The 17,365-nt window shown below is 53.7% G+C and overlaps 19 non-coding genes across 19 annotated transcripts; all 19 read right to left on the bottom strand.

Annotated features, from left to right (window-relative positions):
- Nucleotides 1-384: 384 nt before the first annotated feature.
- On the bottom strand, nucleotides 385-548 carry LOC137066896 (U1 spliceosomal RNA). Its single transcript, XR_010902766.1, has one exon. It is a non-coding gene; the product is annotated as a U1 spliceosomal RNA (small nuclear RNA).
- A 468-nt stretch (nucleotides 549-1,016) lies between these two features.
- On the bottom strand, nucleotides 1,017-1,207 carry LOC137066497 (U2 spliceosomal RNA). The gene has a single exon (XR_010902412.1). It is a non-coding gene; the product is annotated as a U2 spliceosomal RNA (small nuclear RNA).
- Nucleotides 1,208-2,240: 1,033 nt separating this feature from the next.
- LOC137066884 (U1 spliceosomal RNA) lies at nucleotides 2,241-2,404 on the bottom strand. The gene has a single exon (XR_010902763.1). It is a non-coding gene; the product is annotated as a U1 spliceosomal RNA (small nuclear RNA).
- Nucleotides 2,405-2,873: 469 nt separating this feature from the next.
- Nucleotides 2,874-3,064, bottom strand: LOC137066496 (U2 spliceosomal RNA). Its single transcript, XR_010902411.1, has one exon. It is a non-coding gene; the product is annotated as a U2 spliceosomal RNA (small nuclear RNA).
- Nucleotides 3,065-4,097: 1,033 nt separating this feature from the next.
- Nucleotides 4,098-4,261, bottom strand: LOC137066872 (U1 spliceosomal RNA). The gene has a single exon (XR_010902752.1). It is a non-coding gene; the product is annotated as a U1 spliceosomal RNA (small nuclear RNA).
- Nucleotides 4,262-4,730: 469 nt separating this feature from the next.
- Nucleotides 4,731-4,921, bottom strand: LOC137066495 (U2 spliceosomal RNA). The gene has a single exon (XR_010902410.1). It is a non-coding gene; the product is annotated as a U2 spliceosomal RNA (small nuclear RNA).
- Nucleotides 4,922-5,954: 1,033 nt separating this feature from the next.
- Nucleotides 5,955-6,118, bottom strand: LOC137066860 (U1 spliceosomal RNA). The gene has a single exon (XR_010902741.1). It is a non-coding gene; the product is annotated as a U1 spliceosomal RNA (small nuclear RNA).
- A 468-nt stretch (nucleotides 6,119-6,586) lies between these two features.
- Nucleotides 6,587-6,777, bottom strand: LOC137066494 (U2 spliceosomal RNA). The gene has a single exon (XR_010902409.1). It is a non-coding gene; the product is annotated as a U2 spliceosomal RNA (small nuclear RNA).
- Nucleotides 6,778-7,810: 1,033 nt separating this feature from the next.
- On the bottom strand, nucleotides 7,811-7,974 carry LOC137066848 (U1 spliceosomal RNA). Its single transcript, XR_010902730.1, has one exon. It is a non-coding gene; the product is annotated as a U1 spliceosomal RNA (small nuclear RNA).
- Nucleotides 7,975-8,442: 468 nt separating this feature from the next.
- LOC137066491 (U2 spliceosomal RNA) lies at nucleotides 8,443-8,633 on the bottom strand. Its single transcript, XR_010902407.1, has one exon. It is a non-coding gene; the product is annotated as a U2 spliceosomal RNA (small nuclear RNA).
- Nucleotides 8,634-9,666: 1,033 nt separating this feature from the next.
- On the bottom strand, nucleotides 9,667-9,830 carry LOC137067339 (U1 spliceosomal RNA). The gene has a single exon (XR_010903139.1). It is a non-coding gene; the product is annotated as a U1 spliceosomal RNA (small nuclear RNA).
- A 468-nt stretch (nucleotides 9,831-10,298) lies between these two features.
- Nucleotides 10,299-10,489, bottom strand: LOC137066490 (U2 spliceosomal RNA). Its single transcript, XR_010902406.1, has one exon. It is a non-coding gene; the product is annotated as a U2 spliceosomal RNA (small nuclear RNA).
- Nucleotides 10,490-11,522: 1,033 nt separating this feature from the next.
- On the bottom strand, nucleotides 11,523-11,686 carry LOC137066836 (U1 spliceosomal RNA). Its single transcript, XR_010902719.1, has one exon. It is a non-coding gene; the product is annotated as a U1 spliceosomal RNA (small nuclear RNA).
- A 444-nt stretch (nucleotides 11,687-12,130) lies between these two features.
- On the bottom strand, nucleotides 12,131-12,323 carry LOC137066870 (U2 spliceosomal RNA). Its single transcript, XR_010902750.1, has one exon. It is a non-coding gene; the product is annotated as a U2 spliceosomal RNA (small nuclear RNA).
- A 1,033-nt stretch (nucleotides 12,324-13,356) lies between these two features.
- LOC137066823 (U1 spliceosomal RNA) lies at nucleotides 13,357-13,520 on the bottom strand. The gene has a single exon (XR_010902708.1). It is a non-coding gene; the product is annotated as a U1 spliceosomal RNA (small nuclear RNA).
- Nucleotides 13,521-13,988: 468 nt separating this feature from the next.
- LOC137066489 (U2 spliceosomal RNA) lies at nucleotides 13,989-14,179 on the bottom strand. Its single transcript, XR_010902405.1, has one exon. It is a non-coding gene; the product is annotated as a U2 spliceosomal RNA (small nuclear RNA).
- A 1,033-nt stretch (nucleotides 14,180-15,212) lies between these two features.
- On the bottom strand, nucleotides 15,213-15,376 carry LOC137066811 (U1 spliceosomal RNA). Its single transcript, XR_010902697.1, has one exon. It is a non-coding gene; the product is annotated as a U1 spliceosomal RNA (small nuclear RNA).
- A 468-nt stretch (nucleotides 15,377-15,844) lies between these two features.
- Nucleotides 15,845-16,035, bottom strand: LOC137066488 (U2 spliceosomal RNA). The gene has a single exon (XR_010902404.1). It is a non-coding gene; the product is annotated as a U2 spliceosomal RNA (small nuclear RNA).
- Nucleotides 16,036-17,068: 1,033 nt separating this feature from the next.
- On the bottom strand, nucleotides 17,069-17,232 carry LOC137066799 (U1 spliceosomal RNA). The gene has a single exon (XR_010902686.1). It is a non-coding gene; the product is annotated as a U1 spliceosomal RNA (small nuclear RNA).
- Between the last annotated feature and the right edge of the window lie 133 nt (nucleotides 17,233-17,365).

Genomic DNA, 17,365 nt, shown 5'->3' with positions numbered 1-17,365 from the left:
ACAACATGAGAGCGGCTATAGGCGAACGTATGTCGCGTGCTTTTTCACAGCACGCGCACGAGACAGTCGTACCATACGACAGAAAACCTCCATCCGAACAACTTTGCCTTTGGGACCACTGCTGTCAATCAACTCGTCCGTTGAATATCAAAGTTTGTGGGAAAAACCACATTCGGCAAACCGGTCGCAGGTTTCGACAACCTCGATGAAAACAGACGCAGTTCAGTTCTCTGAACTCTCCGGGTCACTGGCTGACACAGCAGAAAGAGACAGAAACATAACAAAACTGGTGCAACTTCACCCTTTGGGGCAGTGGGCGGCGCCACAAGCGTCAAGAACCGCACGCTTTTTCCCTCCACGCTATCTGCTTTTAACCAGTGTGTACAGGGGAGAGCGCGAACGCAGTCCCCCACTACCATAAATTATGCAGTCGAGATTCCCACATTTGGGGAATTCGCAGGGGTCAGCACAACCGGAGTGCAATGGCCGAGCCTCGCCCTGGGTGAACCACCTTCCTGATCATGGTGTCTCCCCTGCCAGGTAAGTATGAGTTGCCTGGCCTCCAGGCAGAGGCGCCCTATCCCCCTTCGCCATCCTCAAACACGGTGACCTTCCCCTCCCCCAAGAAAAGGAAGGACGGGGCACCTTCCATTGCTTGACTGCTGCGTGCGTGCGTGCCTGACCTTGATTTGAATCAGGTGTCCCTAATCCATCCAACACAAACCCCCGATTCGACTCATCAGCTCGTTGGTAAAGACTCTCAAATAAGAGGGACATCAAAAAACGTGCTGTGACGGTGATGAGTCAGCCGGCCGGCAACCGACGCTTTTGTTCTTCTTTTTTCCCTATGCTCATATGACCGCAGCTTGCTGCTTTCTCTGTGGCACGGTCATCGTCAACGGTCACCTCATCGTCATTCTGTATGCGCTTCCTGCGTATTTCTGTATTCTCTGACAAAAGTCCAGTGGTGTTGTTGGTTCTTCTATTAGTCACAACAATTCGCAGGCCCCAAAAAGGGGAAGCACACCGTTCCTGGAGGCACTGCAATACCAGGTCGATGCGTGGAGTGGACGGAGCAAGCCCCGGTTCCGGCTCCATGTGCCAAAAATCAATTTAATATGCAGTCCCCGGATAGGGGACGTATCAGATATTAAACTGATAAGAACAGATACTACACTTGATCTTAGCCAAAAGGCCGAGAAGCGATGACACAATGACGCAGCGGCAGGGGAGCCGGCAAAGGCGACGCCCATCTGGGAAGCGGTGAGGGGGGGGAGGGTTGGCAAAGGCCGTACGTCGTAGAGACCTGAAACTTTGAGGGATGGCACTAGCCACTCGCTCTACAACATCACCAAGGCTGGCCCCCCGATGGGCCCGGCGGTGGCGCTACAGCCACCGAAAGTACGAAATGGCTCGTAGCTCCCAAACCGCACGCCGCAGAACCAAGTGTCTTATATCATCGGAATCCTTGGCTCGAGCCGAGCGAGACGCATGCCTCGGATTCGAAGGTTGCGCTGGCGAAATTTTCGGGTATTTGGGATTTTGTGAAAAACCTACTTTTGCACACTAGTCCTAGGTCTTTTGCCCGATCTGGCCCAAACCAGTGCAGAAAGATTCTCTGGAGTCTGACTGTCCGTCCAGATCGGAAAAAAAGTGGGAATTTCGATTCAGCTTGGCGGCGGCAGGCCGAAACCTACGGGCTGGGCGAGGCGGGGTCTGCTAGAACGGCTATAGCTCTTGGACGGAACGAGACAATTTCACCCAAGCCGGTACACCCGTGCACGGGCTCAGTCTGGGGTCAGGCGAGAAAGGACGCGGTGAATGGCCACCTAGTGGCGCTTTAAAATGAAAAAGCAACAACATAAGAGCGGCTATAGGCGAATGTATGTCGCGTGCTTTTTCACAGCACGCGCACGAGACAGTCGTACCATACGACAGAAAACCTCCATCCGAACAACTTTGCCTTTGGGACCACTGCTGTCAATCAACTCGTCCGTTGAATATCAAAGTTTGTGGGAAAAACCACATTCGGCAAACCGGTCGCAGGTTTCGACAACCTCGATGAAAACAGACGCAGTTCAGTTCTCTGAACTCTCCGGGTCACTGGCTGACACAGCAGAAAGAGACAGAAACATAACAAAACTGGTGCAACTTCACCCTTTGGGGCAGTGGGCGGCGCCACAAGCGTCAAGAACCGCACGCTTTTTCCCTCCACGCTATCTGCTTTTAACCAGTGTGTACAGGGGAGAGCGCGAACGCAGTCCCCCACTACCATAAATTATGCAGTCGAGATTCCCACATTTGGGGAATTCGCAGGGGTCAGCACAACCGGAGTGCAATGGCCGAGCCTCGCCCTGGGTGAACCACCTTCCTGATCATGGTGTCTCCCCTGCCAGGTAAGTATGAGTTGCCTGGCCTCCAGGCAGAGGCGCCCTATCCCCCTTCGCCATCCTCAAACACGGTGACCTTCCCCTCCCCCAAGAAAAGGAAGGACGGGGCACCTTCCATTGCTTGACTGCTGCGTGCGTGCGTGCCTGACCTTGATTTGAATCAGGTGTCCCTAATCCATCCAACACAAACCCCTGATTCGACTCATCAGCTCGTTGGTAAAGACTCTCAAATAAGACGGGACATCAAAAAACGTGCTGTGACGGTGATGAGTCAGCCGGCCGGCAACCGACGCTTTTGTTCTTCTTTTTTCCCTATGCTCATATGACCGCAGCTTGCTGCTTTCTCTGTGGCACGGTCATCGTCAACGGTCACCTCATCGTCATTCTGTATGCGCTTCCTGCGTATTTCTGTATTCTCTGACAAAAGTCCAGTGGTGTTGTTGGTTCTTCTATTAGTCACAACAATTCGCAGTCCCCAAAAAGGGGAAGCACACCGTTCCTGGAGGCACTGCAATACCAGGTCGATGCGTGGAGTGGACGGAGCAAGCCCCGGTTCCGGCTCCATGTGCCAAAAATCAATTTAATATGCAGTCCCCGGATAGGGGACGTATCAGATATTAAACTGATAAGAACAGATACTACACTTGATCTTAGCCAAAAGGCCGAGAAGCGATGACACAATGACGCAGCGGCAGGGGAGCCGGCAAAGGCGACGCCCATCTGGGAAGCGGTGAGGGGGGGGAGGGTTGGCAAAGGCCGTACGTCGTAGAGACCTGAAACTTTGAGGGATGGCACTAGCCACTCGCTCTACAACATCACCAAGGCTGGCCCCCCGATGGGCCCGGCGGTGGCGCTACAGCCACCGAAAGTACGAAATGGCTCGTAGCTCCCAAACCGCACGCCGCAGAACCAAGTGTCTTATATCATCGGAATCCTTGGCTCGAGCCGAGCGAGACGCATGCCTCGGATTCGAAGGTTGCGCTGGCGAAATTTTCGGGTATTTGGGATTTTGTGAAAAACCTACTTTTGCACACTAGTCCTAGGTCTTTTGCCCGATCTGGCCCAAACCAGTGCAGAAAGATTCTCTGGAGTCTGACTGTCCGTCCAGATCGGAAAAAAAGTGGGAATTTCGATTCAGCTTGGCGGCGGCAGGCCGAAACCTACGGGCTGGGCGAGGCGGGGTCTGCTAGAACGGCTATAGCTCTTGGACGGAACGAGACAATTTCACCCAAGCCGGTACACCCGTGCACGGGCTCAGTCTGGGGTCAGGCGAGAAAGGACGCGGTGAATGGCCACCTAGTGGCGCTTTAAAATGAAAAAGCAACAACATAAGAGCGGCTATAGGCGAATGTATGTCGCGTGCTTTTTCACAGCACGCGCACGAGACAGTCGTACCATACGACAGAAAACCTCCATCCGAACAACTTTGCCTTTGGGACCACTGCTGTCAATCAACTCGTCCGTTGAATATCAAAGTTTGTGGGAAAAACCACATTCGGCAAACCGGTCGCAGGTTTCGACAACCTCGATGAAAACAGACGCAGTTCAGTTCTCTGAACTCTCCGGGTCACTGGCTGACACAGCAGAAAGAGACAGAAACATAACAAAACTGGTGCAACTTCACCCTTTGGGGCAGTGGGCGGCGCCACAAGCGTCAAGAACCGCACGCTTTTTCCCTCCACGCTATCTGCTTTTAACCAGTGTGTACAGGGGAGAGCGCGAACGCAGTCCCCCACTACCATAAATTATGCAGTCGAGATTCCCACATTTGGGGAATTCGCAGGGGTCAGCACAACCGGAGTGCAATGGCCGAGCCTCGCCCTGGGTGAACCACCTTCCTGATCATGGTGTCTCCCCTGCCAGGTAAGTATGAGTTGCCTGGCCTCCAGGCAGAGGCGCCCTATCCCCCTTCGCCATCCTCAAACACGGTGACCTTCCCCTCCCCCAAGAAAAGGAAGGACGGGGCACCTTCCATTGCTTGACTGCTGCGTGCGTGCGTGCCTGACCTTGATTTGAATCAGGTGTCCCTAATCCATCCAACACAAACCCCTGATTCGACTCATCAGCTCGTTGGTAAAGACTCTCAAATAAGACGGGACATCAAAAAACGTGCTGTGACGGTGATGAGTCAGCCGGCCGGCAACCGACGCTTTTGTTCTTCTTTTTTCCCTATGCTCATATGACCGCAGCTTGCTGCTTTCTCTGTGGCACGGTCATCGTCAACGGTCACCTCATCGTCATTCTGTATGCGCTTCCTGCGTATTTCTGTATTCTCTGACAAAAGTCCAGTGGTGTTGTTGGTTCTTCTATTAGTCACAACAATTCGCAGTCCCCAAAAAGGGGAAGCACACCGTTCCTGGAGGCACTGCAATACCAGGTCGATGCGTGGAGTGGACGGAGCAAGCCCCGGTTCCGGCTCCATGTGCCAAAAATCAATTTAATATGCAGTCCCCGGATAGGGGACGTATCAGATATTAAACTGATAAGAACAGATACTACACTTGATCTTAGCCAAAAGGCCGAGAAGCGATGACACAATGACGCAGCGGCAGGGGAGCCGGCAAAGGCGACGCCCATCTGGGAAGCGGTGAGGGGGGGGAGGGTTGGCAAAGGCCGTACGTCGTAGAGACCTGAAACTTTGAGGGATGGCACTAGCCACTCGCTCTACAACATCACCAAGGCTGGCCCCCCGATGGGCCCGGCGGTGGCGCTACAGCCACCGAAAGTACGAAATGGCTCGTAGCTCCCAAACCGCACGCCGCAGAACCAAGTGTCTTATATCATCGGAATCCTTGGCTCGAGCCGAGCGAGACGCATGCCTCGGATTCGAAGGTTGCGCTGGCGAAATTTTCGGGTATTTGGGATTTTGTGAAAAACCTACTTTTGCACACTAGTCCTAGGTCTTTTGCCCGATCTGGCCCAAACCAGTGCAGAAAGATTCTCTGGAGTCTGACTGTCCGTCCAGATCGGAAAAAAAGTGGGAATTTCGATTCAGCTTGGCGGCGGCAGGCCGAAACCTACGGGCTGGGCGAGGCGGGGTCTGCTAGAACGGCTATAGCTCTTGGACGGAACGAGACAATTTCACCCAAGCCGGTACACCCGTGCACGGGCTCAGTCTGGGGTCAGGCGAGAAAGGACGCGGTGAATGGCCACCTAGTGGCGCTTTAAAATGAAAAAGCAACAACATGAGAGCGGCTATAGGCGAACGTATGTCGCGTGCTTTTTCACAGCACGCGCACGAGACAGTCGTACCATACGACAGAAAACCTCCATCCGAACAACTTTGCCTTTGGGACCACTGCTGTCAATCAACTCGTCCGTTGAATATCAAAGTTTGTGGGAAAAACCACATTCGGCAAACCGGTCGCAGGTTTCGACAACCTCGATGAAAACAGACGCAGTTCAGTTCTCTGAACTCTCCGGGTCACTGGCTGACACAGCAGAAAGAGACAGAAACATAACAAAACTGGTGCAACTTCACCCTTTGGGGCAGTGGGCGGCGCCACAAGCGTCAAGAACCGCACGCTTTTTCCCTCCACGCTATCTGCTTTTAACCAGTGTGTACAGGGGAGAGCGCGAACGCAGTCCCCCACTACCATAAATTATGCAGTCGAGATTCCCACATTTGGGGAATTCGCAGGGGTCAGCACAACCGGAGTGCAATGGCCGAGCCTCGCCCTGGGTGAACCACCTTCCTGATCATGGTGTCTCCCCTGCCAGGTAAGTATGAGTTGCCTGGCCTCCAGGCAGAGGCGCCCTATCCCCCTTCGCCATCCTCAAACACGGTGACCTTCCCCTCCCCCAAGAAAAGGAAGGACGGGGCACCTTCCATTGCTTGACTGCTGCGTGCGTGCGTGCCTGACCTTGATTTGAATCAGGTGTCCCTAATCCATCCAACACAAACCCCCGATTCGACTCATCAGCTCGTTGGTAAAGACTCTCAAATAAGAGGGACATCAAAAAACGTGCTGTGACGGTGATGAGTCAGCCGGCCGGCAACCGACGCTTTTGTTCTTCTTTTTTCCCTATGCTCATATGACCGCAGCTTGCTGCTTTCTCTGTGGCACGGTCATCGTCAACGGTCACCTCATCGTCATTCTGTATGCGCTTCCTGCGTATTTCTGTATTCTCTGACAAAAGTCCAGTGGTGTTGTTGGTTCTTCTATTAGTCACAACAATTCGCAGGCCCCAAAAAGGGGAAGCACACCGTTCCTGGAGGCACTGCAATACCAGGTCGATGCGTGGAGTGGACGGAGCAAGCCCCGGTTCCGGCTCCATGTGCCAAAAATCAATTTAATATGCAGTCCCCGGATAGGGGACGTATCAGATATTAAACTGATAAGAACAGATACTACACTTGATCTTAGCCAAAAGGCCGAGAAGCGATGACACAATGACGCAGCGGCAGGGGAGCCGGCAAAGGCGACGCCCATCTGGGAAGCGGTGAGGGGGGGGAGGGTTGGCAAAGGCCGTACGTCGTAGAGACCTGAAACTTTGAGGGATGGCACTAGCCACTCGCTCTACAACATCACCAAGGCTGGCCCCCCGATGGGCCCGGCGGTGGCGCTACAGCCACCGAAAGTACGAAATGGCTCGTAGCTCCCAAACCGCACGCCGCAGAACCAAGTGTCTTATATCATCGGAATCCTTGGCTCGAGCCGAGCGAGACGCATGCCTCGGATTCGAAGGTTGCGCTGGCGAAATTTTCGGGTATTTGGGATTTTGTGAAAAACCTACTTTTGCACACTAGTCCTAGGTCTTTTGCCCGATCTGGCCCAAACCAGTGCAGAAAGATTCTCTGGAGTCTGACTGTCCGTCCAGATCGGAAAAAAAGTGGGAATTTCGATTCAGCTTGGCGGCGGCAGGCCGAAACCTACGGGCTGGGCGAGGCGGGGTCTGCTAGAACGGCTATAGCTCTTGGACGGAACGAGACAATTTCACCCAAGCCGGTACACCCGTGCACGGGCTCAGTCTGGGGTCAGGCGAGAAAGGACGCGGTGAATGGCCACCTAGTGGCGCTTTAAAATGAAAAAGCAACAACATGAGAGCGGCTATAGGCGAACGTATGTCGCGTGCTTTTTCACAGCACGCGCACGAGACAGTCGTACCATACGACAGAAAACCTCCATCCGAACAACTTTGCCTTTGGGACCACTGCTGTCAATCAACTCGTCCGTTGAATATCAAAGTTTGTGGGAAAAACCACATTCGGCAAACCGGTCGCAGGTTTCGACAACCTCGATGAAAACAGACGCAGTTCAGTTCTCTGAACTCTCCGGGTCACTGGCTGACACAGCAGAAAGAGACAGAAACATAACAAAACTGGTGCAACTTCACCCTTTGGGGCAGTGGGCGGCGCCACAAGCGTCAAGAACCGCACGCTTTTTCCCTCCACGCTATCTGCTTTTAACCAGTGTGTACAGGGGAGAGCGCGAACGCAGTCCCCCACTACCATAAATTATGCAGTCGAGATTCCCACATTTGGGGAATTCGCAGGGGTCAGCACAACCGGAGTGCAATGGCCGAGCCTCGCCCTGGGTGAACCACCTTCCTGATCATGGTGTCTCCCCTGCCAGGTAAGTATGAGTTGCCTGGCCTCCAGGCAGAGGCGCCCTATCCCCCTTCGCCATCCTCAAACACGGTGACCTTCCCCTCCCCCAAGAAAAGGAAGGACGGGGCACCTTCCATTGCTTGACTGCTGCGTGCGTGCGTGCCTGACCTTGATTTGAATCAGGTGTCCCTAATCCATCCAACACAAACCCCTGATTCGACTCATCAGCTCGTTGGTAAAGACTCTCAAATAAGAGGGACATCAAAAAACGTGCTGTGACGGTGATGAGTCAGCCGGCCGGCAACCGACGCTTTTGTTCTTCTTTTTTCCCTATGCTCATATGACCGCAGCTTGCTGCTTTCTCTGTGGCACGGTCATCGTCAACGGTCACCTCATCGTCATTCTGTATGCGCTTCCTGCGTATTTCTGTATTCTCTGACAAAAGTCCAGTGGTGTTGTTGGTTCTTCTATTAGTCACAACAATTCGCAGTCCCCGAAAAGGGGAAGCACACCGTTCCTGGAGGCACTGCAATACCAGGTCGATGCGTGGAGTGGACGGAGCAAGCCCCGGTTCCGGCTCCATGTGCCAAAAATCAATTTAATATGCAGTCCCCGGATAGGGGACGTATCAGATATTAAACTGATAAGAACAGATACTACACTTGATCTTAGCCAAAAGGCCGAGAAGCGATGACACAATGACGCAGCGGCAGGGGAGCCGGCAAAGGCGACGCCCATCTGGGAAGCGGTGAGGGGGGGGAGGGTTGGCAAAGGCCGTACGTCGTAGAGACCTGAAACTTTGAGGGATGGTACTAGCCACTCGCTCTACAACATCACCAAGGCTGGCCCCCCGATGGGCCCGGCGGTGGCGCTACAGCCACCGAAAGTACGAAATGGCTCGTAGCTCCCAAACCGCACGCCGCAGAACCAAGTGTCTTATATCATCGGAATCCTTGGCTCGAGCCGAGCGAGACGCATGCCTCGGATTCGAAGGTTGCGCTGGCGAAATTTTCGGGTATTTGGGATTTTGTGAAAAACCTACTTTTGCACACTAGTCCTAGGTCTTTTGCCCGATCTGGCCCAAACCAGTGCAGAAAGATTCTCTGGAGTCTGACTGTCCGTCCAGATCGGAAAAAAAGTGGGAATTTCGATTCAGCTTGGCGGCGGCAGGCCGAAACCTACGGGCTGGGCGAGGCGGGGTCTGCTAGAACGGCTATAGCTCTTGGACGGAACGAGACAATTTCACCCAAGCCGGTACACCCGTGCACGGGCTCAGTCTGGGGTCAGGCGAGAAAGGACGCGGTGAATGGCCACCTAGTGGCGCTTTAAAATGAAAAAGCAACAACATGAGAGCGGCTATAGGCGAACGTATGTCGCGTGCTTTTTCACAGCACGCGCACGAGACAGTCGTACCATACGACAGAAAACCTCCATCCGAACAACTTTGCCTTTGGGACCACTGCTGTCAATCAACTCGTCCGTTGAATATCAAAGTTTGTGGGAAAAACCACATTCGGCAAACCGGTCGCAGGTTTCGACAACCTCGATGAAAACAGACGCAGTTCAGTTCTCTGAACTCTCCGGGTCACTGGCTGACACAGCAGAAAGAGACAGAAACATAACAAAACTGGTGCAACTTCACCCTTTGGGGCAGTGGGCGGCGCCACAAGCGTCAAGAACCGCACGCTTTTTCCCTCCACGCTATCTGCTTTTAACCAGTGTGTACAGGGGAGAGCGCGAACGCAGTCCCCCACTACCATAAATTATGCAGTCGAGATTCCCACATTTGGGGAATTCGCAGGGGTCAGCACAACCGGAGTGCAATGGCCGAGCCTCGCCCTGGGTGACCCACCTTCCTGATCATGGTGTCTCCCCTGCCAGGTAAGTATGAGTTGCCTGGCCTCCAGGCAGAGGCGCCCTATCCCCCTTCGCCATCCTCAAACACGGTGACCTTCCCCTCCCCCAAGAAAAGGAAGGACGGGGCACCTTCCATTGCTTGACTGCTGCGTGCGTGCGTGCCTGACCTTGATTTGAATCAGGTGTCCCTAATCCATCCAACACAAACCCCCGATTCGACTCATCAGCTCGTTGGTAAAGACTCTCAAATAAGAGGGACATCAAAAAACGTGCTGTGACGGTGATGAGTCAGCCGGCCGGCAACCGACGCTTTTGTTCTTCTTTTTTCCCTATGCTCATATGACCGCAGCTTGCTGCTTTCTCTGTGGCACGGTCATCGTCAACGGTCACCTCATCGTCATTCTGTATGCGCTTCCTGCGTATTTCTGTATTCTCTGACAAAAGTCCAGTGGTGTTGTTGGTTTTTCTATTAGTCACAACAATTCGCAGGCCCCAAAAAGGGGAAGCACACCGTTCCTGGAGGCACTGCAATACCAGGTCGATGCGTGGAGTGGACGGAGCAAGCCCCGGTTCCGGCTCCATGTGCCAAAAATCAATTTAATATGCAGTCCCCGGATAGGGGACGTATCAGATATTAAACTGATAAGAACAGATACTACACTTGATCTTAGCCAAAAGGCCGAGAAGCGATGACACAATGACGCAGCGGCAGGGGAGCCGGCAAAGGCGACGCCCATCTGGGAAGCGGTGAGGGGGGGGAGGGTTGGCAAAGGCCGTACGTCGTAGAGACCTGAAACTTTGAGGGATGGCACTAGCCACTCGCTCTACAACATCACCAAGGCTGGCCCCCCGATGGGCCCGGCGGTGGCGCTACAGCCACCGAAAGTACGAAATGGCTCGTAGCTCCCAAACCGCACGCCGCAGAACCAAGTGTCTTATATCATCGGAATCCTTGGCTCGAGCCGAGCGAGACGCATGCCTCGGATTCGAAGGTTGCGCTGGCGAAATTTTCGGGTATTTGGGATTTTGTGAAAAACCTACTTTTGCACACTAGTCCTAGGTCTTTTGCCCGATCTGGCCCAAACCAGTGCAGAAAGATTCTCTGGAGTCTGACTGTCCGTCCAGATCGGAAAAAAAGTGGGAATTTCGATTCAGCTTGGCGGCGGCAGGCCGAAACCTACGGGCTGGGCGAGGCGGGGTCTGCTAGAACGGCTATAGCTCTTGGACGGAACGAGACAATTTCACCCAAGCCGGTACACCCGTGCACGGGCTCAGTCTGGGGTCAGGCGAGAAAGGACGCGGTGAATGGCCACCTAGTGGCGCTTTAAAATGAAAAAGCAACAACATGAGAGCGGCTATAGGCGAACGTATGTCGCGTGCTTTTTCACAGCACGCGCACGAGACAGTCGTACCATACGACAGAAAACCTCCATCCGAACAACTTTGCCTTTGGGACCACTGCTGTCAATCAACTCGTCCGTTGAATATCAAAGTTTGTGGGAAAAACCACATTCGGCAAACCGGTCGCAGGTTTCGACAACCTCGATGAAAACAGACGCAGTTCAGTTCTCTGAACTCTCCGGGTCACTGGCTGACACAGCAGAAAGAGACAGAAACATAACAAAACTGGTGCAACTTCACCCTTTGGGGCAGTGGGCGGCGCCACAAGCGCCAAGAACCGCACGCTTTTTCCCTCCACGCTATCTGCTTTTAACCAGTGTGTACAGGGGAGAGCGCGAACGCAGTCCCCCACTACCATAAATTATGCAGTCGAGATTCCCACATTTGGGGAATTCGCAGGGGTCAGCACAACCGGAGTGCAATGGCCGAGCCTCGCCCTGGGTGAACCACCTTCCTGATCATGGTGTCTCCCCTGCCAGGTAAGTATGAGTTGCCTGGCCTCCAGGCAGAGGCGCCCTATCCCCCTTCGCCATCCTCAAACACGGTGACCTTCCCCTCCCCCAAGAAAAGGAAGGACGGGGCACCTTCCATTGCTTGACTGCTGCGTGCGTGCGTGCCTGACCTTGATTTGAATCAGGTGTCCCTAATCCATCCAACACAAACCCCTGATTCGACTCATCAGCTCGTTGGTAAAGACTCTCAAATAAGAGGGACATCAAAAAACGTGCTGTGACGGTGATGAGTCAGCCGGCCGGCAACCGACGCTTTTGTTCTTCTTTTTTCCCTATGCTCATATGACCGCAGCTTGCTGCTTTCTCTGTGGCACGGTCATCGTCAACGGTCACCTCATCGTCATTCTGTATGCGCTTCCTGCGTATTTCTGTATTCTCTGACAAAAGTCCAGTGGTGTTGTTGGTTCTTCTATTAGTCACAACAATTCGCAGTCCCCGAAAAGGCACTGCAATACCAGGTCGATGCGTGGAGTGGACGGAGCAAGCCCCGGTTCCGGCTCCATGTGCCAAAAATCAATTTAATATGCAGTCCCCGGATAGGGGACGTATCAGATATTAAACTGATAAGAACAGATACTACACTTGATCTTAGCCAAAAGGCCGAGAAGCGATGACACAATGACGCAGCGGCAGGGGAGCCGGCAAAGGCGACGCCCATCTGGGAAGCGGTGAGGGGGGGGAGGGTTGGCAAAGGCCGTACGTCGTAGAGACCTGAAACTTTGAGGGATGGTACTAGCCACTCGCTCTACAACATCACCAAGGCTGGCCCCCCGATGGGCCCGGCGGTGGCGCTACAGCCACCGAAAGTACGAAATGGCTCGTAGCTCCCAAACCGCACGCCGCAGAACCAAGTGTCTTATATCATCGGAATCCTTGGCTCGAGCCGAGCGAGACGCATGCCTCGGATTCGAAGGTTGCGCTGGCGAAATTTTCGGGTATTTGGGATTTTGTGAAAAACCTACTTTTGCACACTAGTCCTAGGTCTTTTGCCCGATCTGGCCCAAACCAGTGCAGAAAGATTCTCTGGAGTCTGACTGTCCGTCCAGATCGGAAAAAAAGTGGGAATTTCGATTCAGCTTGGCGGCGGCAGGCCGAAACCTACGGGCTGGGCGAGGCGGGGTCTGCTAGAACGGCTATAGCTCTTGGACGGAACGAGACAATTTCACCCAAGCCGGTACACCCGTGCACGGGCTCAGTCTGGGGTCAGGCGAGAAAGGACGCGGTGAATGGCCACCTAGTGGCGCTTTAAAATGAAAAAGCAACAACATAAGAGCGGCTATAGGCGAATGTATGTCGCGTGCTTTTTCACAGCACGCGCACGAGACAGTCGTACCATACGACAGAAAACCTCCATCCGAACAACTTTGCCTTTGGGACCACTGCTGTCAATCAACTCGTCCGTTGAATATCAAAGTTTGTGGGAAAAACCACATTCGGCAAACCGGTCGCAGGTTTCGACAACCTCGATGAAAACAGACGCAGTTCAGTTCTCTGAACTCTCCGGGTCACTGGCTGACACAGCAGAAAGAGACAGAAACATAACAAAACTGGTGCAACTTCACCCTTTGGGGCAGTGGGCGGCGCCACAAGCGTCAAGAACCGCACGCTTTTTCCCTCCACGCTATCTGCTTTTAACCAGTGTGTACAGGGGAGAGCGCGAACGCAGTCCCCCACTACCATAAATTATGCAGTCGAGATTCCCACATTTGGGGAATTCGCAGGGGTCAGCACAACCGGAGTGCAATGGCCGAGCCTCGCCCTGGGTGAACCACCTTCCTGATCATGGTGTCTCCCCTGCCAGGTAAGTATGAGTTGCCTGGCCTCCAGGCAGAGGCGCCCTATCCCCCTTCGCCATCCTCAAACACGGTGACCTTCCCCTCCCCCAAGAAAAGGAAGGACGGGGCACCTTCCATTGCTTGACTGCTGCGTGCGTGCGTGCCTGACCTTGATTTGAATCAGGTGTCCCTAATCCATCCAACACAAACCCCTGATTCGACTCATCAGCTCGTTGGTAAAGACTCTCAAATAAGAGGGACATCAAAAAACGTGCTGTGACGGTGATGAGTCAGCCGGCCGGCAACCGACGCTTTTGTTCTTCTTTTTTCCCTATGCTCATATGACCGCAGCTTGCTGCTTTCTCTGTGGCACGGTCATCGTCAACGGTCACCTCATCGTCATTCTGTATGCGCTTCCTGCGTATTTCTGTATTCTCTGACAAAAGTCCAGTGGTGTTGTTGGTTCTTCTATTAGTCACAACAATTCGCAGTCCCCAAAAAGGGGAAGCACACCGTTCCTGGAGGCACTGCAATACCAGGTCGATGCGTGGAGTGGACGGAGCAAGCCCCGGTTCCGGCTCCATGTGCCAAAAATCAATTTAATATGCAGTCCCCGGATAGGGGACGTATCAGATATTAAACTGATAAGAACAGATACTACACTTGATCTTAGCCAAAAGGCCGAGAAGCGATGACACAATGACGCAGCGGCAGGGGAGCCGGCAAAGGCGACGCCCATCTGGGAAGCGGTGAGGGGGGGGAGGGTTGGCAAAGGCCGTACGTCGTAGAGACCTGAAACTTTGAGGGATGGTACTAGCCACTCGCTCTACAACATCACCAAGGCTGGCCCCCCGATGGGCCCGGCGGTGGCGCTACAGCCACCGAAAGTACGAAATGGCTCGTAGCTCCCAAACCGCACGCCGCAGAACCAAGTGTCTTATATCATCGGAATCCTTGGCTCGAGCCGAGCGAGACGCATGCCTCGGATTCGAAGGTTGCGCTGGCGAAATTTTCGGGTATTTGGGATTTTGTGAAAAACCTACTTTTGCACACTAGTCCTAGGTCTTTTGCCCGATCTGGCCCAAACCAGTGCAGAAAGATTCTCTGGAGTCTGACTGTCCGTCCAGATCGGAAAAAAAGTGGGAATTTCGATTCAGCTTGGCGGCGGCAGGCCGAAACCTACGGGCTGGGCGAGGCGGGGTCTGCTAGAACGGCTATAGCTCTTGGACGGAACGAGACAATTTCACCCAAGCCGGTACACCCGTGCACGGGCTCAGTCTGGGGTCAGGCGAGAAAGGACGCGGTGAATGGCCACCTAGTGGCGCTTTAAAATGAAAAAGCAACAACATAAGAGCGGCTATAGGCGAATGTATGTCGCGTGCTTTTTCACAGCACGCGCACGAGACAGTCGTACCATACGACAGAAAACCTCCATCCGAACAACTTTGCCTTTGGGACCACTGCTGTCAATCAACTCGTCCGTTGAATATCAAAGTTTGTGGGAAAAACCACATTCGGCAAACCGGTCGCAGGTTTCGACAACCTCGATGAAAACAGACGCAGTTCAGTTCTCTGAACTCTCCGGGTCACTGGCTGACACAGCAGAAAGAGACAGAAACATAACAAAACTGGTGCAACTTCACCCTTTGGGGCAGTGGGCGGCGCCACAAGCGTCAAGAACCGCACGCTTTTTCCCTCCACGCTATCTGCTTTTAACCAGTGTGTACAGGGGAGAGCGCGAACGCAGTCCCCCACTACCATAAATTATGCAGTCGAGATTCCCACATTTGGGGAATTCGCAGGGGTCAGCACAACCGGAGTGCAATGGCCGAGCCTCGCCCTGGGTGAACCACCTTCCTGATCATGGTGTCTCCCCTGCCAGGTAAGTATGAGTTGCCTGGCCTCCAGGCAGAGGCGCCCTATCCCCCTTCGCCATCCTCAAACACGGTGACCTTCCCCTCCCCCAAGAAAAGGAAGGACGGGGCACCTTCCATTGCTTGACTGCTGCGTGCGTGCGTGCCTGACCTTGATTTGAATCAGGTGTCCCTAATCCATCCAACACAAACCCCTGATTCGACTCATCAGCTCGTTGGTAAAGACTCTCAAATAAGAGGGACATCAAAAAACGTGCTGTGACGGTGATGAGTCAGCCGGCCGGCAACCGACGCTTTTGTTCTTCTTTTTTCCCTATGCTCATATGACCGCAGCTTGCTGCTTTCTCTGTGGCACGGTCATCGTCAACGGTCACCTCATCGTCATTCTGTATGCGCTTCCTGCGTATTTCTGTATTCTCTGACAAAAGTCCAGTGGTGTTGTTGGTTCTTCTATTAGTCACAACAATTCGCAGTCCCCAAAAAGGGGAAGCACACCGTTCCTGGAGGCACTGCAATACCAGGTCGATGCGTGGAGTGGACGGAGCAAGCCCCGGTTCCGGCTCCATGTGCCAAAAATCAATTTAATATGCAGTCCCCGGATAGGGGACGTATCAGATATTAAACTGATAAGAACAGATACTACACTTGATCTTAGCCAAAAGGCCGAGAAGCGATGACACAATGACGCAGCGGCAGGGGAGCCGGCAAAGGCGACGCCCATCTGGGAAGCGGTGAGGGGGGGGAGGGTTGGCAAAGGCCGTACGTCGTAGAGACCTGAAACTTTGAGGGATGGTACTAGCCACTCGCTCTACAACATCACCAAGGCTGGCCCCCCGATGGGCCCGGCGGTGGCGCTACAGCCACCGAAAGTACGAAATGGCTCGTAGCTCCCAAACCGCACGCCGCAGAACCAAGTGTCTTATATCATCGGAATCCTTGGCTCGAGCCGAGCGAGACGCATGCCTCGGATTCGAAGGTTGCGCTGGCGAAATTTTCGGGTATTTGGGATTTTGTGAAAAACCTACTTTTGCACACTAGTCCTAGGTCTTTTGCCCGATCTGGCCCAAACCAGTGCAGAAAGATTCTCTGGAGTCTGACTGTCCGTCCAGATCGGAAAAAAAGTGGGAATTTCGATTCAGCTTGGCGGCGGCAGGCCGAAACCTACGGGCTGGGCGAGGCGGGGTCTGCTAGAACGGCTATAGCTCTTGGACGGAACGAGACAATTTCACCCAAGCCGGTACACCCGTGCACGGGCTCAGTCTGGGGTCAGGCGAGAAAGGACGCGGTGAATGGCCACCTAGTGGCGCTTTAAAATGAAAAAGCAACAACATGAGAGCGGCTATAGGCGAATGTATGTCGCGTGCTTTTTCACAGCACGCGCACGAGACAGTCGTACCATACGACAGAAAACCTCCATCCGAACAACTTTGCCTTTGGGACCACTGCTGTCAATCAACTCGTCCGTTGAATATCAAAGTTTGTGGGAAAAACCACATTCGGCAAACCGGTCGCAGGTTTCGACAACCTCGATGAAAACAGACGCAGTTCAGTTCTCTGAACTCTCCGGGTCACTGGCTGACACAGCAGAAAGAGACAGAAACATAACAAAACTGGTGCAACTTCACCCTTTGGGGCAGTGGGCGGCGCCACAAGCGTCAAGAACCGCACGCTTTTTCCCTCCACGCTATCTGCTTTTAACCAGTGTGTACAGGGGAGAGCGCGAACGCAGTCCCCCACTACCATAAATTATGCAGTCGAGATTCCCACATTTGGGGAATTCGCAGGGGTCAGCACAACCGGAGTGCAATGGCCGAGCCTCGCCCTGGGTGAACCACCTTCCTGATCATGGTGTCTCCCCTGCCAGGTAAGTATGAGTTGCCTGGCCTCCAGGCAGAGGCGCCCTATCCCCCTTCGCCATCCTCAAACACGGTGACCTTCCCCTCCCCCAAGAAAAGGAAGGACGGGGCACCTTCCATTGCTTGACTGCTGCGTGCGTGCGTGCCTG

This window comes from Pseudorasbora parva, unplaced genomic scaffold, assembly GCF_024679245.1.
Source record: "Pseudorasbora parva isolate DD20220531a unplaced genomic scaffold, ASM2467924v1 scaffold_33, whole genome shotgun sequence".
In the NCBI taxonomy this organism is placed as follows: domain Eukaryota; kingdom Metazoa; phylum Chordata; class Actinopteri; order Cypriniformes; family Gobionidae; genus Pseudorasbora; species Pseudorasbora parva.
Note: the sequence above shows the minus strand (reverse complement) of the source record. Positions and strands in the feature narration are given on the sequence as shown.